Genomic DNA, 24,652 nt, shown 5'->3' with positions numbered 1-24,652 from the left:
TGTTCGCAGGTACCTGCTACATCTGAGTTTTGTCTTCCATCAAAATTTGAGGGAGAAAGGATGCAGAAATGTTCCCCATCTCTTCTAGATTGTGCCACAGGTAGAGTCCTGGACCCCAGATTGCTGCAGACCAGCTTCTGTTTGCACTGAAGCTGGAAAAGACCTGCCCATTATAGTACATGCTGTGTCAGAACAGCACATCAGCGGAGTGAAATCTCCTCAGAAGATACTTTAAGTGCTCTGCTAAAGCTGAATGACCCAGGCCACTAGCAGATGTGGTGGCTTCTCCACCTCCTGAAGTCTTCAGATCAAGAATGGATGCCTTTCTGAAAGATATTGTTTAGCTGAGCATGATTTATTAGTCTCACTACAGTGGGAAATGGGTAAAATACTAAGACTGGAATTACAGAGCAGCTTAGCATAGGTGACCTGATGACCTCTTCTGGCTTTAAAAATCTAAGAGCTTAGTCAAAGATCCACAAAGTGAATACAGCTTTTTTATAAGCATGATGTAAACAAGTTTATGTGAATGTGTGTGTGAACCAGGATCGCTGAGGTGCTGCTAGGTCAGATCTGCAGCAGTGTAGAGTTGCTCTTCACGAATACAACAGCCATAAAACAATAATTAAAAACAAAATCATAGGTAGGAGCTAAATAAAGCAGTGGCATTGTTTTCCCTTAAAACGTCATCTCCTTTAGAAGAAAAAGAAGAGTGGAAAATCGTAGGTGTCTGGCCAAAAAAAGGGAGGGGACGCAAGGATCAAAATCTTCTGGTCTTCAGATAAGAGGGGAATGAAAGACTTCCTGAACACAGGGAACAGAGGCCTCGAGGGGCAGGGGGGCTGCGGCCGGCTGGGAAATGAGCAGCGCTGTATATAGAAACCCTCACACACAAACAGCTCCCGCGTGGCACCGCGGCCGGGCAGCGTGTTAGCTGGGGGGCCGGCATGGTGACCCCTCTGCAGCCCGTCTGGCCTGATGAATTGAACGAGGCCGGCAAAACATCAAAAACACCCTCAGCCCTCAGATGAATGAGCTGTTTGTTTTTATTCCTGATGGCTTGATAAGAGGTCACAGGATGTGTTCAATTTCTTTTTTTTTTCTCTCTCTCTTTCTTTTTACTTTTTTTTTTTTCATATATCATGAAACAATAGGTTAAGAGAGAAAAGCCCCAGCCCAGTCCCAATAGATCTCTCGTCCCCTGTGCTGCTTCATTTCCTGCCTTTTTGAAGCAGACATCCCCCTTTTGTTTTCCCCTGGCCCAGCCAGCGCGTGTCGGTGCGACGGCCACCAAACAAATGGGTTTTGGCCACCATCACCTCCTCGCCCCCGCCTGCCCGCCTGCCGCCGCTCACGGCTTCCTGAGGCCTGGAGGAAGAGATGGAGGGAAGCAACGGGAAATCCCTGCAGCTGCCAGATTGCAATTCTGCGGCCGGCGGGACGCAGCCCGGGCGTTCGGGCACGAGGCGAGAGAGCCTTCCTGTCGGCCCAGCCGCTGCTGGAAGTTTGTGGCATGCCGGCTCCCACACGCATGCCGGGGGAAGTGCTGGGAAGCCAAGATAAGGCCTCCCACTGCCACTGCTGCGGTGAAAGTGGGAAACAAAGCCAAGGCAGCCAGCAGCAATCCCTAGCTGGAAAGGGGACACGTGGTGTCTCCCGCCTCTGTTTGCGGGAAGGACAGGGGCTGGGCCTTTCGTAGTCCATCTGTCTGTCCTAAAATCATGGTGCAAAATAGTTGTTCAAGTCTGCCATAAACGTATGAGATATGTAGGAAATCCACGAGTTTTCTACTGCTGAGACTTCTACAACTCCCTGAAAGGAAGTTGTAGCAAGGGGGAATTGGTGTATGGGTGAGAGTCAGCCTCTTTTCCCAAGTTAAGAGAGACAGGACAAGAAGTAATGGCATTAAGTTGCACCAGGGGAGGTTCAAGTTGGATATTAGGAAAAAATTGTTCTCTGAAGGAGCAGTGATGGAGCGGCACGGCTGCCAGGGAGGTGGTGGAGTCACCATCCCTAGAGCTGTTCTAGAACCATGGCGATGTGGCACTGAGGGACACGGATAGTGGGCATGGCGGGGATGAGCTGATGTTTGGACTAGAGGACCTTAGTTGTCTCTTCCAACCTTAATGATTCTGTGATTATGTAATTCTAAAAGCACCAGGGCTCCTCCAAGGGCAGCCAGGCTTCCACAGAACAGCAGGCATTCTCAGAGGGAATAGCAGCCACAAACATGGTTGAAATTCAAAAAGCAGCCACTGACTTCTTTGTAAGTCTGTACCCACACAGTCTGTGCTCAACAGACAGGAGTTGAGTTACATTTCTCCTCCCCCAGCTAGACTGAGAGTGTTTGCAGACTTGTATATCTGGCTTAATGTCCAGCTTAGGCTTAAAATTATCAACATTAAAAAAAATTAAACCATTTAAACTGGTCGTTATGGTGCTCAGTTTTCATCCTTGAATCTGGTGACTTCTTGTTAATCCCCTCAGAAAGACATTCTTTTCATTTCTGCAGAGACCGTGCCCATTCACAAGGCAATGCAGGAGTTAAGAATATATTCATATAGGCAAATTTGAACACTAAAATAAAATCATCTTCCTGAGGTCATTGTCTCTGTAGACCAAAGTGAGGGAAGAAGTGCAAGAATGAGCCACTGATTAAGATACCCCATGCTGGGCAGGTATCTTTAGATTTTACCTGCTCAGCAGGGGAGACCTGAATCCACATTTGGTGATTAGGCCATGTTCAGATCTCAGTTCAGCAAGTCCCGATACATTATCCTGATGAGCAGAGGGTATAACAAACAAACAAACAAACAAACAAACAAAAACAAAAAAAGCCTCCATATTCCCCTACAGTGTAAAAAAAAGGATTCATGAGCATCTGGATTTCTAAATGCATGGGTATCCACGACCCATTTGCCTCCACTGTATCATGGGTATATCACAGCTCACCCACTCTGCCCACTTTCTTATTTTCTGTGAGTCATACAGCAAGCTGAGCTGCATCAAATTAATACATGTTCCATGGCACAGGCAAACAAACTGATAATGTGGTGCCTGAAGAAGGGAGTTTCTTTCTAATACCTGGAAAACTCTGCATATAGATACATACACAAATACGTATGCATTTATCTATAAATTCTGTATACACTGATATACACTTATGAATTTTATGTTTTGCGACTTTCAGTACATGAAAAGTTGCAAGTATGTAACTATGTTGTATCATACAGCATTTGAAGATCTCTTAAATTCTGATTAGCATTCTTGATGGGTTCTTTCAGCATGGTTTACTCAGGAAGCAAGGCTTATGCAATCACAGTCTGTGTATGTGTGTACACGTCTGTCACCATTAGAAATCAGATAATTTACACAGGAGAGAAGCATTTTGAATGTCCCTAGACCAGGAAAAGCTTCCTGGAGAAATAGCTTCTTTCAGTATTTTCACCTTTATTAGACAACAATGAATCCAACCACAAGAGACCTATCCATTAAAAATCTTCATTAGGCTTTGCTCTGTCCAATTGTGGAGCTACTTGGTTAAAGAATTCTAAAGAATTGTCACGGATTATAAGCTATAAAGGTTGTAACCAGAGAAAGAAAATGCTTCTCTTAATTCATATTAATCTGCTACATTTCTCTCTGTAATATGCATATGTATATATTCTGTCTATCTACCTGAAGTGCTTTATTTTTGTTTACAAAATTCTCCCCTTAACTATATGCAAGTAAGTTTGCAGCTCTAGGCAGAGCTCAGCTTTCAAGAGATTGCATTCCCACATGACCAGCACCATCCCACATGACACATGAACTAATATTGCTACTTGGGGTTTAAAGCTTAGTCCCAAATGTCCCTTGATCTGCTAGCCATGCTCTTTTTAATGCACCCCAGGGTAGCGCTGGCTTTCTTGGCCAAATGGGTACATTGCTGGCTCATGGCCAACCTGCAGATCATTAATGAAGATGTTCTCAACCCACTTCATTGTCCATTCATTTTTCTCACGCTTTCTAAGCTTGCCTACAAAGATGTAATGGGAGCCTTGCTGAATTCAAGGTACACAGCATCCACTGCTCTCCATTCATCTACCCAGCTGGTCATGACATCACTCAGCCAGTCATGACATCAATCTATCTCTCTGATTTGGAGAGCTACTTCAGTGCTCAGATAGGCATCATTTACCCTGGCACAGGATATTGCACTCATCTCAGTGATACAGTGGGAGCACAGACCATTTGCTGGAATTTTTGGGGGGAAGAATTATCCAGTGATATGGAGGAGCCAGAAGGAAAAGGGAATTATTGTTTGAATTGCTGATATTTCTAAAGGAAAAAATACCAGTTACCATGACAATAAAAATGTGAAAAATTCAAACAGGTCGATATTTAACTCTTCTTGAAGAAAGCATTCTCCCGCTCCAATGTGTAGATTTGGTTGTTGAGATTCAGATTTTAATTTGTTTTAATTTCTTATGGATTCAGTATGTTTCCTTGGAGCATCCCTCACTATTCAATAGCCTGCAAACTGACCCCTGAACTAGCATCCATTTCTAAAAAAGAGTCCTTACGCGTTTTAGTCCTTCCTAGGAAATTACAAAAAGTATTAAATACCTCCAGCCCATCTTTCCATCTGTGACTAAAGGGAAGAGACTAGCTCTGGAGAGATGGAGAATCCTCAGCTGGGAAAAGATGAGAGCACTTGCTTCTGTAATATAAATATGTTGGCAAACAGAGATGCGTTGGGAAGGGCAGACTCACAATCAGTTCTTTGTGTTGCTTTCTTTTCCAGCCCTCTGGAGAGAACTGTTTTGGTTTTGACTTTTGTTTTGTTTTTAACCTCCCTGTGGCACATTTCTGTTGCACTATATCCATCTTGGCATCTTCATCATCATTCTTTTAAAGTTGCTGTAAGATAGAATAGCCCTTATTGGAAGCTTATTTCAGTGTATATATTAAAAAAAAAAAAAAAAAAAAAAAAAACAACACAAAAACCTGCCAGAATGTTCCATATACAAAATTTTGCATCCAGTACGGTCTTGAAACCTGAAGATACAAAGCCAGATTTTTTTCCCTCTTGCAGTAGTCTACCAAAATGAAAGAATAAGATCGTGATTAAAAAAAAAATCCCCTGAAACTCCTCCTACCAGACTGGGATTGATCTCTGTTTACCTTGGGGGCTGCAGACTGGCAGGAGAACCTGCCATCTGACCACAGCTTCTGCCATATCTCACAGATTTCTTCATGCAGCTGAGTCCTTATACTGTGATTTACTTTCCATGGAACAGGGATGCATCCTGAAGAATTAGTGGGGTGTAAACCTCGAAATGTACAAAACCCCTTTTTGTTCTGAACTAATGCTGTTGCTTGTGCGTGTGCAAGGTTGGAGATTTCCAAGGAGGAGCAGCCAAACAGCCTACACTACCATCTTCGGTTGCTGTTCAAGCCATAGGGGATGTCAATGTTTCTGGCCTCAGGGCCATTAGAAACGGGAACTTTAGGAATTCTCAAAACTTAAAGACAGTAAAGTGGTTTGTGGAGAGAGAAGGGTCAACAGAGGCACTTAGAAGCCTTTCTAAGGTCTGGGTACTGCTCAACATGGTGCAGGTAGAAAGGGGAAGGGTCAACATTTTCTCAGAACCTCTCGATTTACTGAAATAGGTTGAAGAGATTGAACGACTTAAAATCATGTTAGCTGTAGCAACTCTTATTTTTCTGTGCTTGCTCAGGAAATGTCGGCAGTGGACACCCTAAACCTGTATTACATTGTGAAGAGGCCAGATTCTGCTCTCTTCACTGTTGCTGTAAATCTTGACTACATTAAACGCGCTGGGCTCCCTTGATTCAGATCCTCAGCAAATTATGCATGTATTTTCTTCAAAAACACTGGTAAAAAAAAAAAAACAACAGTTGAATTAATAAATAATGACTTTAACGTCTCTGCTGTTTTTTTTTCCAGTCATGTAGAAGGCTCGTTCCTCCCCATTCATCCTGCTCAGAATACAAAAGTACCCAAGATATCCTGAGAGAATTGGTATCCTCATGGAAAAGGCTGATCTATGGCTTCACTGGGCTATAGGACAAGCCATAAAAGAAGAAATTTTATTAGGAAAATGACAGTTTACCATCAAAGATGTTTGAACCATACATTTAAATTCTTGAATTTGGGGCAAAACATTATTTGCACATCAGCCTCAGCTCTCCTTATCTCCATAGCCTGAAGTATTCTTAGCGTTGCCAGCTGTACAGTGCATATCTCATTGCAGTACACAGTGCTCTGAAGTGTGCCAAGTAATAAGCTATAAAGAGAGAAGCAGGACTCAAGCAACACAAGGATGCAAAGCAATATTTTCCCCTGACACCCAAGGTCATGGCATAAAGAAATGTGGAACAAGGGAGCGTCAATTTTCATTGAAGATGCAGGGTACAGTGCTGCTGTACCAAACTAACAGAAATAAATTAATGTGAGGGCAAACTTAGAGTGTCCTCTTAAAATGTGTTTGTAAAAGTGTGTGAGCATGCATGAGGGGGGGATGATGCTACATTGCTCTTTATATTTTCATGGCTAGCAGGAAGACATTGTAGACTTAAAAAGAAACACACTTTTTAAAGGATAATCTACTCAGGATATACTATAAATACTGGCACACAGCTTTACAAGGAGCTCTGGGTTAAAGAAATGAAGGAATAAGTAGAGTTTGCTGCCCAGCAAATTACTCATCAGTACAGCCTTAGCTCATTACCAATTCCTAACCAAAACATACATTTAAGATGACTTTTCAGGATCAGCTATGCTTACATTTGTGCTCCTATAAAGCTCCAATAACTACTTTTGTATTCTGCAATTCTCTTGCCTTCACATTGAGAACTATACATGTAAAACAAAAAAACCTTGTTTGTCTGCACTGCTTTTCCAATGGTGTCACACAGTGTAAATGAGCAATAGTCACAGAAAAAGAGTTGGATTTCTTATTTCTCTGTGCCCAGTTTGCAGTCCTATGAAGTCAATAGGAAATCCTCCACTGACTCAGATAGGGGTTGGATCAGTCCCTTAAACACTATCAAACCTGCAAGAAGGATTCAGAGCATTCACCACATGGCTCTGACTTCCTTTAGTTCTTTACCTACCATTTCTGAAATGCAGACTGTAAGGGAGCATTCCTTCATAGTAAGGAAAGCACATAGTGCTTAATTTTAATGGAAAACTCTTTTTTAAACACAGACAGATCCTGCTGTGTTTGACAAATATGTTCCAGAAAGAAGCTCAATCTAGATGTTATGTGTAACTTTAGCTTATTCCCTTTTGAGCACTACTGTTCTTGCAAAGTGATCCCTCAACTGCCCAAAGTCATTACACTTTTTCCCTTTCACATTGTACCTCTGTAAATGTCAGGCATAACTACATTTTTATTTGCAGAGATACCACTGCTATGAATGAGTAAAAATTTCCTGCTCCCCCGCCTCCTTCTCTTTACCCTGTGCGCTTTCTGCTAATATGATTTGTTGAACAAATTGTTCCATTAATCTGGGGCTGTTTGACAGAGTGAGAAAATAAGTGCCAAAGTGAGAAGATTCACAAGAATCGGAAATCTCAGTCCCTCTTTCTCAAGGTAAATAGTTATTATATCAGGGTGTCAGACTGGTGAAATGGATGTACTTTCATTCTCAGTTTGTAAATGTCACTTTTCCTCAGCCCATCAGGGTGACAAATGAGGTGTGGGTTACAGTAAGAGTTCATTCCTTGACAAAGTTCTTGCTGGCTTATTTCAACAGGAAGGTAACCTCCCCTTTCTGCCCCCCAACCACAGGCAGGGGGAGGGGGAAGCATCTTTAGTCAAGAGAGAAACACAAAACAAGGCAACCTCGGTTATAATGCCCAAATGGTAATCAGTAATTTCCATTTCCTCTTAAAATCTGATAGAGGCCTCTTCAGAAAACAAGTTGTGATGCACTTTGTTTGCTTTTCTCCTACCTTCTTGCTCGTTGTTTTTATCTAAGACCCATATGACATACTTCTACTGGTGCTTATGTCAATATTTATTGAATAAGTGGTCAAGAGAGACCACTTTTTAAACCCTGCACTATCTGGTTGTTAATTACCTCACTGCAACGTGTTAATGAAGAAGAACACCCTCTTCTTTTGACAGATAATTGATAAGAGATCAGGAGGCCCAATGCCTGACAAGGAACATGAAACGGCCTCTTTGATTGCCACACAGATCACTGCACTTCTGCAGTAATGGGACTTGCAAGGAGCCCACATGGCTCACAGGGAATATACATAGCCCCAGGGTGAAGAATGTGGTAAGAAAAAGAGCAAAGGATTTGCAAGCAGATGTTCTTTGATTTCCAAGTCTATAGGAACCCTACATTCTCTCTGACAGGAGCTCATGAATTGTCTTTGCTAAGTCTGAGCCCTTGTCCGTAAGACATAGACTTGCACCATGTTTATTATCAGTCTATTACATGCAAAAGAAAGATGCTACTCCCAAGATTTGCTATAGTAGTAATTCATAAAGATATTTGATGGATTTCATCCTTCTCCTTCTGCTTGCGGAAACTCCTAGTGACTGAAACAACCTGATGAGTAAATTCGGATTCTCATGTCGCATGTCTCATCAGATTGGCTTGTGAAGCAGCTCTGTGAATGACACTCAAAGAAAATTGCTATGATTCAAACTGATGAAAAGCCAAAAAGAAAAAAAAGGAAAAAAGAAAAAAATCCTGTTAGAAATTCTGGAGAAAAAGCAAGAAGAAAAGTGTGGAATGATCTGGAAAGGGATATATTGTTTCATTTGTTTGCTTTTACTTCTGGAATAAAGCAAAATTATGCACAAAGAGAAACATTATGGGGAATTAGCAAATTTTCAGAATAAAATTGAACTTATAAGACAAGCCCCTAATGGAAAGGCCTCCCTTTCCTAGATCTGCAAGGACCTGAGTTTTGAATGAAGACTTTTGGTCCTTGTCTCTCCTGGGAGATGATAGGGTCTCCAGAGTAATGAGATCACAAGTTCCGAATGTTTGGAGCTTTCAGAACTTCAAGCAGGCCCTAGGAGCTTTCAGATAAGCTGGATGGGAAAAGAGAAAGAACACTTTGCAGAGCCCACCTACATTTTATTAGAAGCTCATGAAAAGCAACCTGTTTCATTGGAACATTTTGCTTTTGGTGAATCAGCATTTACTGATCAAAATATGTTTAATTGAAAGATATTTGCCTTATCAATGTATGATTCAACAAATATCATAAGAAAAGAGAAGGTTTGAGGCAATGGGGGACCTCCAGATCTGGATCTACTGCTTGAGCTGAAAAGACTCTAAAATGAATAGCTATCACAGACTCCTACCTGTGCTCGAACACTCAGAGAGAGATATTAATTAAATGCATGTTACATGTTTCTTTTCCTGACTGGTAAAATGTCTGGCTTTGAATTAGCTTGACAATGACAATGCTCACGATTCAGAAACAGGAATTTGCTTTTCATTATTAAGAAAACGACTCTTCTCCAACACTCACTTAAAAAGTACGAACTATCTCTACAAACATGTCTGTCATTAAATTCCCATGCTAGAATGTTTGTGAGAAATTAACATTAAAAAGAAGACTACACATAATCAAAACAAATCTATCTAATTTTCTTTCTCTGTGTGCATTTCCAGTGTATTTATCACTGTAGATAATACTAAATTTTGTATGACATCACAGTAATTTCAAACAGATTGCAGTCCCATAAACATGGGATTATGCTGTGCCTAACACAACAGGGACAAAAAGGCCTTACTGAAAAAGAAATGGCAAAAGTAGTAGTGCAATGAACAGGGAAAAAAACATCACTACACCTATTGCTATTATTATTTTCTTTTGAAAAAAGACACACAGAAAACTTCTGTTTTTCTCATTAAGCTTGCTCCTGCACGTAAATTGTTCTTTGAAGACCTATTTTCTCCTGTACTGGCTAAAATAAGCAAAACAGTTACAGTCAACAATATTCTGCCCACTTTGCCAGAGCCTTCATAATTTATGTCTAACCTGGATAGGAAAAGCCCTTATAAGTTTCAACAAATGTCTCATTAATTAACACCCCATCTCCCTAAGCCACAGAGCAGCTGGTGAAAAGAATTGTGTAGGTTGATTCTGTAGATATAAACTAGGTCAACAAGAGGGATCCATACTCACTATTGCAGGCTGATATTTCTCTGGAGGTTATTAATAGTTTCTGGGGGTCTTTCAGCTTAGACTCAAAACTATTCAAAGTCAACAGTATAAAACTGCTCAACCTATAGATTTAAGTTAAAGAAAAAAAAAAAAGAAGTACATTTTTTTTCTGTGCAGTGCGACACAATGGGTCAAATCTTGAAATCCTTTCTTACGCCTCTATCCAAGACCATTCTATTGATTTAAGTGAACCTTCTATTGTGACCTTTTTCTGGTTAGCACTTGATCATGCAAGCTCCTTACTTTACTGATTATACTATGTATTCATGGAGGGTCTGAAGCCCTTAGTCAGGCAAACACTTTCTTCTTGCCTGCATGATAAATTATCTACAAAGCATTATTCTCTGTTCATTTCTAAATATTCCTCAGCCTGTTCAACATGCTAATTTTAGGGTAATTTATTTTTCTATAACTGTGCATAACTTTAATAAAATGAAATTAAAAATACAAGGCGGGACTGTAAGGAATTAATATTACAGGTCTAATGAATGCAAATACCGAATCCAAGGTGGAAAATTGAGAGAGAGAAAATGCCTTGGAAGCATTTTCCTTACTATGTGCATATGAAAACCTTGACTGAAATAATTTGAGGAGGCAGGCAGGCAATTTCCACCCATTCTTGTAGTTTTAGTATATCCTATACCATGATCAGATGTAGAAAAAAGAGAGAATGCCTGAGCAGTAGCTAGCAGTTAGTCATACAAAATTAAAGCAGGATCTGATAGCAGGAGGAGTGAGTCAGTGGACGGGCAGAACAGAGTAAGACTTTTCCTTGCCGGTAGACTCATTTCAAGAATTAGGAGTGCATGATGAGAATAAATGAGAGCATGAGAGTGAGCGTTCATCAGCAAAGAGGAAGAGCAAGTATTGGATGCAGTGGAATGTGAAATCTAAAAAATAGTCAGAACTAAAGCCATAAACCTTCTTGGAGGAGATAATCCTGGCTCCAGTGAAGTCAATGGGAGTTTTACCATTGACTTCATCAGGGTCAGGATTTCACCCAGGGAGTGTTAATGTGATGTGGAAAGAGACAGGACAACAGTGGAGATCCTCAGAGAGGGAGCATTGTGGTCATAGCGTATAACATTAGCATATTAATGGGTATGGCTGTTTTATTTTACAGCTCTGTATGAAGCATACAGACTATAGGAACTTCAAGAATACTAATATGTCCCTCATTATTAACTAATGTGCTGGTCAGAATCCTCAAAATAGAGATTTTTTTCCCCCTGTATTTTCCTCTGCCATATCTCAAATAGAAGGTTGAGTCAGATTAATTTCCACATTAAAATAAAAGTCAGAACAAAATCACCGTGTCCAGTAAGCCTAATGTATTGATTGAATCCAAGTTGGCCACAAAATTTAATTGCAGGTCCATAATTATTTGAGGTTAGGAAAAGTTACATTATATTGTCTGAGTTAAGCTGAACAGATCAGAGCTTTTTATCTTGAAAAAGAACAACCTAGGAGGGGGAGGAGGAGGTCAGATACAGGTCTTTAACATTCTGGCTAGCCTGGAAATGGCAAACAGATAATGAGTGCTCACTGTTTCTAGTAATCTAAGACTTAAAAGTCACGAAATTAAACTAGCAAGGGGTATATTAAAAATGAACAAGACTTCTCTTTTTGCAGCACAAAGACAACTTGTAAAACTCCTTGCCACAAGACATAGGGGTGGTCAAATATTTTCAAAAACAATCTATGGGGAAATTCATGGAAGAAAACCACATTGAGAGCCATTCAATGCACAGAGCTCTTCTCTTGTTCAGGAAGTTTCTGAGTCACTGAAGAACAGCAAAGTATTTTAGAAAAAAGATCCTTACATTGTTCCCCAGATATCTGCTATTTGCTGAATTCACAGGGACTACACTAGAGCAATATGGGCCTTAGATTCAGTGCAGTGCAGCAATTCCCTAATCTAAGACAATAGACGATTCCTTTTTAGATAAAGCCTACATTCTGATTTTCCATTTTTATCAAAATTTCTTTGGGGAAAATCCTGCAATATATTCCTTCAACATTTTATTCAGGATTCTGGAGGATCCTGGTGAGGGAGTGAAAGTGTCTGCGGATAAAAGTTGTATTTGTCAGAATAATTTCACTAGGCAGCTCTGCAAGATTTGGCTGTGCCACTGCTCTCTAAAAGGAGACAAGCGTGCCAAGAAATCGACAGGTTTGTTGGCTGGGTTTTTGCCTTCTACTGGAAATTCACTTAGGAGCTAATCCAAAGCCAACTAAGTCAATGAAAAACTCCCATTAAGTTTAATGGGTTTGGGATCAGGACCTTAAATCATATATAGGCAGCCGAATCTGCCAGTTCTTTAAAGATGCATAAATTTACCTGCTATTCCCCAAAGTACAACTGCATCCCTCTAACACCTGTCTGACAGAACTATTGAATATAATAAGAAAATCTCTCAGAATCACAAGTGAGCTGCGAACACCAGACTGCCACCAATCTCTTCCCATGCTGAGATAGTTAGTACCTGAGACTACTAAAAAACAATAATCAGGGATGGTGCTGAGATATGAAATGCAAGTATTCCATCTGTCTAAACTGAGCAACTCACACAACATTAGCCAACTGCTAAGTTGCCTCTTTTGTACAAACTGAGTCATCCTCATCACACATTCCACTGGGTTTTAAATGATTGACAGGGAAAAAAGCTAGGAGAAGCAACTATTTCTTTACATTTAGCTGGTTTGTCAGAGCACTTGAAAACTTCTGGATTAAGGTGAAAATGCTTAAGGATTAAGTGGGGAGTGAAAGGAAAGGGGATGACAACATTTTAGTGCTGTGAATTTAAAAGTCAAACAGACATGCTCAGGAGAGCTAGCAAGACCTTTACCAATATGCTGCATCTAATCAACGATATCATTTAGAATTTTCCACTTTATGGAGGAGAAAAAAGCAAAGTTTGAAGATTTCTCTCCCCAGTGCTCTATCACATCAGGACCTTAATACACTCAGTGTGTGTTTTGCAAAGGAGATTTTTGCAAAAAACAAATTCACCCTTTGCACCCAGGCAAAAGATATTAAAAGATGTTCATCTTTACAAAGATGATTCTGAAATGACAGAAATAAATGTAACCTCCAGAACTTCTGGAGGGGTTAACAGGAGCTCAATTGTACCATATGGGTGTGAATCATAACAGGAAATGTATAGGAAAGCATTATCCAAAGAGTGGTACTGATATTGATAATACTCGCATTTAAATGATTGCTGTGAATTGCTGAAGCGTTGCTAGTTACATGAATAACAGACAAAAGGAAGATGTTTTTTTGGAAGATTACAGGGAAAAATGCAGCAAGTTCTTCAAATACTTGAAGTTAGTTTAGAGACCTCATGGAGAAACAAGACAAGTAGGAGGAAGATTTCATACTATCACTCGTAGGAAGATGTTTCTTTTCCAAAACCACTAGAGCTGAAAAAACAGAAATGGTGCGTCACTGGTTCTCAGCTCAGTTGTTTTCTTTGATGTTTGCTGTTCAGAGCAAGTAGTTTATGCCCATTCTGGGACTGGAAATGTGTTTATATCCAAAGTAGCATCATCATTGTAACTGAATAATTTATATTAAAAAAAAAAAATCCACAACCCTTGAACACTTCATAAAGAAGTATACAGCCTTTTTATGCATTTCCTTTCATAAAAGCATAGCTACTCACTTCCTTAAATTCACTCCCTTGAAGATGTCTGCAGAAGTAATAAGTCTTCAGTGAAAATGCCAGTGCAGCAGGCCACAAACTCTGGGCAGCAATACAATATTATTGAGAAGGAATAAGTAAAGTTCATGAAATTAAAGCACATAAAATTTATCCTGAAGCATAGAGGAAAAAATGCAGATTGCCAGAGGCAATTACTACCTGTGCCCCCCCCCCCTTACCTTTCCCCCCCAAAATAAAATAAAATAAAAAATTTCATCTGTATTAGTAAAAATAAGTTCAGGTAACACCCAAATGAAGCATCTACAGATCTACAGTTTGGGCATCTCCGTGATCTCCTAAATTTGAAAAAGCTGCACTCATTTCTTTTCAGTGCTCCTTACAGGCTTGCATGGCTCTATCCCAGCTGCTATACATGTCTGATGCTAAGTTCAGTTGTTCTCATGCACTGGAGGAGAGCAATATGTAATTTAATCTATGAATATGGAGTGCTTTAAGTCAGATGAAACCTATCATAACAAAATCTTGATGATGGTATCATCCGTTTAACATTTGTTTCCTACCAGACCTAAAAGACCAAATTCTCTGGCTCTGTCTGACTACACAAACCAATCTGTACCTTTCCAAGCCCTCTAAATCACATGTACATTCTTATATCCCATTTGAAAATATGTTGATGCTATTATGTGTGGCATGGCTTTTATCAATATTTCTGTCCAGTCTGCGTTTGGGGCTGTAGAAATTTTGACTAAGTATAAATAATGTCACTTGCTGATGTAGCTACCTGGCTACACATCAGGTTCTCAGACATTTCCCCTCATTAGCAGTAAAGATATTTTATCCTTTTACTTTTTAATCCGCACATTGCACATGCACTTAATTTTACATGAAATATTGCACGTGTAATTAGGCTGCAATGAAACATTTGCATTCAAAATCCTCCTGCCCAAACTCACACAGTAGGGCAGTTGCATATTTGATATCAAGGCTTTCTAACAGAGATGATACATGATAGCCCATTCGCCGCTGGTTTTGAGTCTCCACTGTCAAATGCCCTGCTCCAGTTAGAAACTGCACAGTAGGAAATTAAAACATGTTGATAGATTGGAAAGTTATTAAGCTTCCTTACAGTGTTAAACAAGAATTTACAAGAAATCGCTCTCCAGATTTATCAGGGATATATTTACAGTACTTGAGTAAGTGTGAATATTACTCACTGGAGATATTTAGTCACATACTGTGTCTCTCTGAAGGGAGACCATATTGCATTAAATGTCTCCACCATGTTCAGTAATCTGAAAGATAAATCCTTGAGTGCTGATTAGTCATATATTGATATAGAACATCTATTATTTTGGGTCTATACGAAGATTTTCATCTCTGTAATATTAATTTCTTGGCTATCATCATAGTTTTTCTTAGCAACCATCTTTCATTATAATAACTCAGGCCACCCAATATTGTTAAATTTCCTCATGTTCAGTGCCAGAAATGACACTGCAGGTGGGGGAGGTAAATCTTACTTAAATTAAATAGCTTGGTGTGGGCTTAAAACAAGAGCAGACATTGCTAAGGTTCTGTGTGAAGTTTTTTCAGTGACACATTTTTTAGAATTAGGGAAAGAACTAAGCTCTCATTTCCACACCTGAAAGACAGAGGTCACAATATATCTTCCCAGTGACATGGTGAGATGGTGTCTTTATTCCAAATTATTACATAATATATCAGTTGGAACAAGATCCCATAGTTAACATTAAATTAAAAAGAAAAAGAAAAAAAAGAAAAAGAAAAAGAGTATTTATCAATTCAACTCTTCCTGAACTCACCTTTGGTATCCATGACTTCTCTTTGGTATCCATGAAAAAATGCTTAGGTCCTCTGCATTGGGTGTGTATTCTCACAAACCTGAATTTTAAATGCATGTGGTGATCACAATGAAATCTCAATTTAATAAAAGAACAGGTAAAAGGGAATTTGATTTCTTTGTAGTTAATGAGAAATATCAGCTGGGCCTTACTTGATGCTCAGAGCCAAAATAACATGCTATTGCTGGAAGTGCTATAGGTAAGAGCAATGGTTAAGCACTGATTTTTGACTACCCATTGGTGTAGTCATAGATTTTTCTGTCTGTAAATCACAGTTGGGAATGGTATTCTCAAAACACTGTGGTTGAGTAAGAAAGAAAGTTACTTCTTTTTACAAAGCAATATTGCTCCTGTACATTAGAGAAATATCAGTTTCCCCCTTCTGTCCGCAGCTTACTTATCAGGAGAGAAATTGTCATGTTTTCAGTTTTTCTTTTTTTTTTCTTTTCTTTTTCCATTAAAAGACAAACAAACAACAAACCATGAAATAGCTCTACCCAGTTACAACGAATTCCACTCAGGGACCCTAATTTACTTCTCCTCAGCTTAAAGTGTAAGTGTTTAAGGATAAGGAAAAATTATTTTTATCTGGGAAACAGACACAGGGAAAGCATCCACAGCCAGATGCCTCAGTACTGCCCTCCTAACATCTCTCAGCTATGAGGTAGGAGTCAGACCAAGGGATGACACTACCTCACTGCTCTGCCCTTTCAGTCCTTGTCTCTTAGGTGGCAGTGATCACTGTGAAGTAGGCAGCTCAATGTATTTTGTGATCAGCTGTGTTAGAGAAACACGAGAAACACAGCAATTAATTTCTCCTATTGGGCCATCAGGGGCTTCAAGCAGTTCATGAGCACAGTGAAATAAATGGCAAGACTCCCATTTTCTTCCATGAACTTTCTAGGGCAGAAATCAGTTTTTAAGGGCACAAGAGATCACATTATCAGAGATCACATTGTCTGACTTGCTATATAATCCTGGAAAGAGGACTGTCTTAGGATGGCCAGGTTGTGAATTGAGGCCATGGTGCTTTTCTTTAGTATTTCCTGCAGATAGACATTATTTTCTTTGAGCTGAAAGATCCAAATCTGAAAGAAAGAGAGGAGGGGAGGGGGGGGAGGAAAAGGAAAGGGAAGTAAAATAGGAAAAGGAAGAAAGAAAAAAAGAAGAAAAAGAGAAATAAAAGAAAAAAAAAGGAAAAGGGAAAAGGAAAAGGAAAGTGTAAGAAAATGAAAGAAAAAAAAAGGGAAAAAAAAAAAGAAAAATTAAAAGAAAAAGGAAAAAGGGAAAAAAAGAAAAAGACTACTTCTGCATTAAATTCAGCTGGATATAAACTTGCCATAATTTCCCAGACAAATCCTAGCCTTTCCTCTCCTTGCTCAACCAAACTCCTGCTCCATTTTAGATCACAAAATGTTATCACCACTGAGTTGAGCTGGCTTCACACTGGCGACCCTCAGAGCACTCAGGCCTGTATGAAACAAACCAGCTGTGCCAAATCCTGAACTGAAGCCTTTCCATGAGGTTCATCTGTTTTAGATCAAAGGGTTATAGGGCAGCTCTCATTGCAAAGTACTGGGAAAAAAGAATCCTTAAACCTTTTGATTCCCGCGGTCCTTCAACCTCCAGATAAATTAAAATATTTAATCAAAATCTAATGGCAGTGATCTTGTTTGTACAAATGCTTTATTATCCTGTGCATTTTAACCACAATCTGCCTGGTTCCTAATGTGACCTAAAGAACCAGTCGGCATTTATTACAAATGCAAGGCAGTAAGCTTCTGGCTCAGCAATTAATCACTGACATGGAGGAATTTCTTCTCTCCAGGTGGGGAACCCATCCAAAAACTAAGAAAAATAATCGGGCTAATTAATTCTTATCTGCAAAGAGCAATTAGATAAATGACCTAAAAACAGGCCTGTCACCCCTAGTGAGGTGCTCAGCTTCTAAATAGAATAATATCTCTTTGCCAGGCCACCTCTGCAGTGAAATGGAGATCACAGAGAGGAAGGGGAAAAGACGGCATGTGGGGAGGGAATGGACTGATAGGGGAGTAGGTTAATTAGAGCTGAGACCAGGCACTGATATAAAAAAAAATTAAACCAAAGCTCCGCACTTGGGTAGGTTTGATACGATCCCATCACCTTCACTGCTATGCCTTTGTGCATCCAGAGGTACTAAAGAGAGTGAAGTCGTGTCTCCAAGCTACTTTGGAAGACAAAAACCACTCACCAGACTTACCCACCATTGCTCTGCATTTCACCCTGGTGAGTGGCATCCCTGACACTGCAGTCTATTAACTTTGAACTGTGCAGCTCTAGAGTGGAGCGATGGTGCTGAAGTGAGATGCAGAGTACCATGTTTCAATTAGTTTGCTTTGCTGGTCTATTTTTTGGTTTCAGTCAGGGAATGTGCAGTGCATAGAGCTTCAGGAATGAGCCAAATTAATCTGAGCAGCACAAGCAAAGAGGCAATAAAAGCATCTGCACATCAGACCTTTGGCCAACTACGTATCATCAGCAAGATCCTGCTGTCCTCTCAGATAACTCACAGTCTGTCAAAAGCCAGAAATGGTGATAGAAGGAGGGGAGAAAACCTCCTTCCTGTCCTTTGGAATAGTCTAATATTCAAAATAACTCTGATTTTGCAGCCCCTCCTGATTAAAGACCGTGAAGCATCTCCTTTTATGTATAAGAAACCATGTCCCATGCTGGCATATGTCTTCCTTGGTCAGTGTGCAACAAGGTATCATTTCTTTGATCCTGCCCCTCTCCCTGCTTAGATCATGATACCACGCCATTTCTGATGGTAGGAGACAAAAGGAGACGCTGAAGTAATTGATTCAAGCTTATCTAAGTATTTACAGAAATAAGCCTGAATGACTAGACATAAAATACTACAGCAGTCAGATTAAGACAATCCACTCCAGTTATAGTTAATCAGGGCTTTAGCCTCCGAGGAGCTGATTTGAGACTAATAAAGTGTTTTCCAGCTTCCAACCCCCATGTCAATCTCATTCCTCTTTCCTTGGAGCCATTAGCACAATACCAAATACAAATGTAAATAACAAGGCTGCAGGTAGCTCATAGATTTGCTCTGTTTCCAAGCTCCAAAGCCTCTTATGTTGAAAAAAAAAAATGCTATCCCAAAAGCCACAGATGTTGGTAAGAGACCTTTATCTCTTTCTGAAAACTTGTGTGACCAAGTTTCCTATAATTTATATAAAGCAGATGCCTGCTTAAATGCTTTACTCAGAGCTGCCACGGTTCCTACATTGAAGCAGTTAACAATAAATTATAAGGACTAATGGATTAGATCAAGATGCATGGAAACACTGTATTTATTCTTAAGAATGATATTTCGCCTCCAAAAAAAAAAAAAAAAACCCTAAAACTTTGCGGGCTTGGAGAAAAGATATATATTCCAGATAAGTACTTTGCTGCTTATATTGGCCAAAATGCAGCAGCACTAAAGCAACAAGCTATGCTTAAACACAAAGGAAGAGAATGCAAATCTGTGTCACTTTGGGTTTGCATTTCTTTTCCATGATGTTAACATGCGATTCAAGGAAAACCAACCATCTACAGGTTGCCTGAGGATCCCTTTGTAAGATGGATGCTTGTGTTGAAGATGGATGGCTCAAGCCCAGGCCTGAGCTTGTACAGGATTGGGGATGTTTGGTGGAGAAAGTTTCTCTTTCTGCTTGCTGCAGAAGCAAGGTTCATTGCTGAGCTTCTGTCCACTTTGTAAACTGTACCAGAGTTTAAAGTGTAAGAATGAATAAGCTTGGGTTTGGGCCTTTTCTTGGATAAATCAAAATGAACCAGGCTCTAAAGATAGGCTGTTGAGGAATGCAGATCAGCAAACCAGCAGATTGCTCTGATAAATTATCTTATTTTTTCCTTTTGGATAAGATACAGGAAAGTTCTCAAGAAATTTATATTCTGATAAGAATGTTGTTCACGGGCAATACTTGCTAGTAATTCTGGCCCATAAAAATGCTGAGAACATCCATGGAAAGTCAAAAATGAACAGTAGAGTTTTGTAGGCAGGTTAGCATTTGCAGATAGTGGGTATTACCAATGGGACATTCTTCAGGGTTCCCAAGAGAAGGACTGAATGATGCAGATCAACAGTACAATGCCAAAAGCAATTTCAGTAATGATGTAATTAAATTTAATAAAGGAAAAAAAAAAAAAGTAAAATAAAAGGGAGAAGCCTTTCCACCTGCACTTTTTCTGGCAAAGTTCTTCCCTTCTATTCCTGAGTCTCCTCACACACTAACAAGAAAGGCCAAACTGAGGCTCATTCCTAACTTACCTAGAGCATGCTATCTTCAAAACACTGGTAATATCCATGCCTGCAGTAGATATTTAGAACTGGTTGGAATAGAAAATAGTAGGAGCAGCTGGAATGTAACTTTAGTCCCTAACTCTCTGCAAACGTCTGAAAGGGTGCAGTTTCCTCCAAGTGCTGTACCATGTTTTGAAGCCAAGAGAAATAACTTTTTTTCTTGCAACCGAGTCACTTATGTTTAATTTATACAGAAATAGGTACGGTCTCCTTCAGCACTAGAGCGTTGGGGTGTTTTTAATGAATAACTTATAAGAAACAGTCACCTGCTAACAGGTCAGCCTCCCTTTTGTGCTTCATTCCAGTTTCATTAGTAAAGAAAAAAGGCCTTTGATTGGATTAATGGAAATAAAACCACAGGGACTAAATTATAAAGTATCCAGTGGTTATTTCTAGTAGCTCCTACTTGCAACCATGTTTTCTATCATCTCAGGCTCAAAGCTTTGGTGTATAAATACATCTGTCTTAGACTGGAACATGGAAAAGGTTTTGTTTTAGCAGAAATAGCATTTCATCTTTTTCTCTGCAGTGACTCAGCTGGGCAGACTCTGCTTTTATGGGATTGCTGAACTGCTGGGAATGCTCTCAGTAGAAACTTTGCTGTGGACTCTCTGAACCTGCTTTTTCTCCTCCTCGTATCCCTTCACCACCAGCAGCACTGTCCAGTTATTTTTATTTATGTATTTATTTAATGTCATTGAAATAGCATTATCTGGAGATGGCTACAGGCAGGACGCAGAGCCATATGCTCAGCCTAACTTATATAAACGGTGTCCTGGATGACAGCCTTTCCTAGCCCATCTGCAGCTGCCAGGGAATCCATTATTTTTCTTGTCCCTGGGGAGAAAAAGTTCTTGAGCATCATTACTCCTAGGCAAATGTAACTGACTCTACCATGCACCCTAATTTGCTTGCCATAATTATAGGTCGCTCACCCCCTTTTGCAATTTATAAACCCTTTTTATTTATTTTTTGTACTTATCAATAATGAATGGAGGCTAGTGAATCATGGGGCTGTAATATCTGAATATTATGAAAATGCTAATAACAAGGTATCATAGGCAGCAGCACCCAGGTCTTATCAGCTGGTCAGATGCTCTATTAAGCAGCCAGTGAGGAGTTCAAGCAAATTGGTTATGTTAATGTCCTGTAGTACTTAGGGAAGATGAGGAGTTAGCAATTAATTTTTTTCTTCTTCTTCCCAGGCTGCAAACCGACAGGGCAAATTTATATTCCTCCTATTCTTTGGGACCCCAGCTCAGAAGGGGGGCAAGGAGGAAATGCAAGCGTCTAGCAAGAGCTTTCTGAGATCTAATTGAATGATGCAACTGCAGAACTGGTGGGAGGCCAAGGGGGTGAGCAAGGAATAAATAAATAAATATATAAATAAGTAAGCAAGCCCCACAACAATGGGAATGCCACACTCTTCCCCATTCATTCAGCTGACAGTGCTTTTGCAACTTAAACCTGTTTTATTAATTATGTTTGACATTTCCTTAATTAGTTTCATTTACATCCCATCAGCCCCTACCAGACGATTGCCCCATACATCATTTCACCAGAGGACTGAGATGCCTACAGAATTACAAAAACACCCTCCCCCCCAGTCCTCAATATTTCATCACTTACACTTCATGGATTTTTGAGAATGAATCCTTTCACCTGCTATATTTCTTAAAAAATACACAGCTTTTTTGTCATCCTTTTAAAAAGGATTATGACGTTTTCAAAGGCACACGATGCTGGACTAAATTTCTATTTTCATTCCATGCACACAGTTTGCTTTGTTTTACAGTTCCCATGTATCTTGACATTGACAAAGTATGGACTTTGCTGAAGAATCCCTTTATGTGGGCCCTGTCCTAGCTCCACTGAGCACTGCTACCCTGCCCCAGTGCCTTTCCCAGATAGCTCTGCATGCTCACAATAGCTTCTTTTAATTTATAGGCACATTCCTGTTGTCCCTATAGTTGTTATCCAGTTTTCCACATATTGATTAATTTCCAAAGGAGACCTATGACAGTTTTTTTTACAACTTTAGTGAACAGATAGTTTGGTTGTTTCATACCAGTACCTCAACTTGCTCTCTTGCATCTTCGACCTTCCTCTCTATCCAACCATTCCATGAGCTGAAGTATGCAGATTTTAGGCTGCAAGTCATCCCTTAGCACAAGGATGACCAGATGATTTGGATCTGGAAACTTCTCAACCACCATCATGTGGGTCTGCATGAAGGCCTTTGTGCCCCATTGAAGTAGCCAGCCCTATATGCCAATCTGAGAGCCACCCAGTATGAAGACAGACATAGTGCTGGCAGATGTCTGGTGTCCAGCCTGGCTTTTCTGTCCTGCACTCAGTACAAGACTGACCGTTCCTAACCGGGGTACAGTGACAACCTGTTCGTGCTAATCCCAGAACGTGCTACCAGGAGCTGTCATTTCAGAGTCATCACACTCTCTATTGATATCAGTGAAGTTAATCATGCAGAAGGAAAAAGCTTGTATGAAAGCAGATAATTATTCCTCTGTTCTGTAATAATACATACAAGGGAAAGTGATTCTCATTGTCTTGGCAAACTATGACATTTCAGCACATTTTCTGCTTAGTATTGATGTTCAGGCATCCTTTCTTCTTTATGATTCGTAGGTCAGAGTTGGTGCACTGAGAACTGCATACAAAGAGAGAGGTTTCTTTCTTGTTGACTGCTGTCCTTCAGATACAAAGCCCTTGCTTATTTTGTAACATAAAAAAATGACACTGGGAACATACTGATAGTAAGTAACTTGATAGCCTGCATTTCTTTGGAAAGTTCTAACTAAAAAGATAGCTGATGAGTAGTTGTCCCTACCCGATCAACAACTGTTCTCAGGTTGGATGTTCTCAGAAAGAATGGTGATGCATTGGCACAGGCCGCCCAGGCAGGTGGTGGAGTCACTGTCCCTGGAGGTGCACAAGAACCATGGAGATGTGGCACGTGGAGATGTGGTCTAGAGCAATCACAGGCATGGGCTGATGGTTGGACTGGATGATCTTATTGGTCTTTCCAACCTTAATGATTCTGTGATCCTATGATTCCTGTAAGAGTAGTCCAAATCTCTGCAACAGAGCACAGAGTAGGAATCTGCCAGCTCAAGCCTTCCCAATACAAGTACCAGATGGACTTGCAATCCCCAATAAAAGAAATATTCATGCAACATATGGAAATATATTAACTAGAAGAAAAACACTCAAAGAAATATTGATGTGCTTACTTTCTCAATGGGACTTATTTGGTAGGGCAAAGCCGGCTTCACAGTGTCTCTTAACTGCATTTCTCAGCCCTTTTGGCTCTGGGATCAGGTTGTGCAAAGCCAGGCAGATATTTCTCTGCGTGCAACAAGATCCAGATGTTACAGATGCTCCTGGTCCTCTGTCCTGCTCAACCCCCCTGTGGCTGAACCTAGCCCAGGTTATAAGCAACTGTCTCCTCAACTTAAGTTTGCTCAGAAATTTAAGCCTTTGTTTTAATAAAATTCTTCAAACATTTGATCCTTGAAGGAGAGGCAGAGGGAAGAAAATGGAGGAATGGGGCTCACAGTTCACCTTAGAGGTTATTACATCTGCGCTTTGGAAACTAGCAGACGTCAGGGCTGGAGTTCCACAGTTGGACTAGACACAGAGAAAAATCTTGCAATTTGTTCTGAAACTGGAGAGATTTCATCCTACTTTGGAATCCTTCCAGGTAAAAGCCATGCCTGGGACCCTATCCAGATTTTCTGCAAAGCAATGGCTGTTTCATTTCCAGATCATTTCAATCCTCAAGATCAAAGGAAGCCTGATTTTAAAAGCAGGAATTAAGTACTGGCAAAGAAGAAGGCAGTTTTAACAGTGCTGTAATCATGCACACGATTTGCAGAGAAGTTTAGTCAAGAAGTTTGGGGGGGGGGTGGTTTTGTTTTGTTGTTTGCCTCTTGCTTCATTCCTTTCCTTGTTCTCTCTTATCTTTGATCCGAGCATTTCCCCAAGACACTGCGAGAACAAGGGTGTGAGACGAATACGAAACAGATTGCGGGGAAAAGGTTGATAAGAGGCATTCAGTAGTTGCTGGTGTTTTTCTTTTTCGAGAACGCGTCTCAGAAGCAGTTCAGAGGAAATCTGGGGATATGAAGACAGGGGATGAAATACATATCCCAGTGGGATCACAAACAGCCCTGGGTGTTGTTCTGCAGGCTCTTGCTTCACAGAGTGGTTCTTTTTGAGCTGGGTTGGCTGCTTTTTAATAATGTCCTCTTCGGTCGTTGATGCTCTTTCATGGCACGTTAACCTCAAAGGGTTTAGATCATTTCCCAGCTTTCCTGTTTGGATTCCCCTACACGCACATGAACACAACCTCCAAACCCTCCAGTTCAATTATGCACGTTTAAAAACCTCCACTAAAACAGTTCAGTAGATTTAGCAGATGCTGCCAGGGCTTCAGATATATCTGAAACGGCATCAAATGGTCAAAAAAAAAAAAAAAATCAAAATATTTTTCTGTCACATGCTGTCATACGTTGTCAGGGAACCTTGTGCTGTAGCT

The 24,652-nt window shown here is 40.2% G+C and overlaps 1 protein-coding gene and 1 long non-coding RNA gene across 3 annotated transcripts in view; one reads left to right on the top strand and one right to left on the bottom strand.

Moving 5' to 3' along the window:
- The window catches only part of LOC104912865 (uncharacterized), a 595,545-nt gene extending 573,105 nt beyond the window's left edge, over nucleotides 1-22,440 (top strand). The window contains exon 10 of the long non-coding RNA XR_014885757.1: nucleotides 10-22,440. This is a non-coding gene — a long non-coding RNA (uncharacterized LOC104912865). The remainder of the gene's footprint in view (nucleotides 1-9) is intronic.
- LOC104912861 (uncharacterized) overlaps nucleotides 21,547-24,652 on the bottom strand; it is a 53,184-nt gene continuing 50,078 nt past the window's right edge. For both annotated transcript variants that reach the window (XM_085233563.1, XM_085233562.1), the window contains one exon: nucleotides 21,547-24,650. The gene's annotated coding sequence lies outside the window, so the exon portion shown is untranslated. The remainder of the gene's footprint in view (nucleotides 24,651-24,652) is intronic.

Source organism: Meleagris gallopavo, chromosome 12 (assembly GCF_905368555.1).
Source record: "Meleagris gallopavo chromosome 12, MGAL_WU_HG_1.1, whole genome shotgun sequence".
In the NCBI taxonomy this organism is placed as follows: Eukaryota; Metazoa; Chordata; class Aves; order Galliformes; family Phasianidae; genus Meleagris; species Meleagris gallopavo.
The sequence above is the reverse complement of the archived record's forward strand: the minus strand, read 5'-3'. Positions and strand labels throughout refer to the sequence as shown.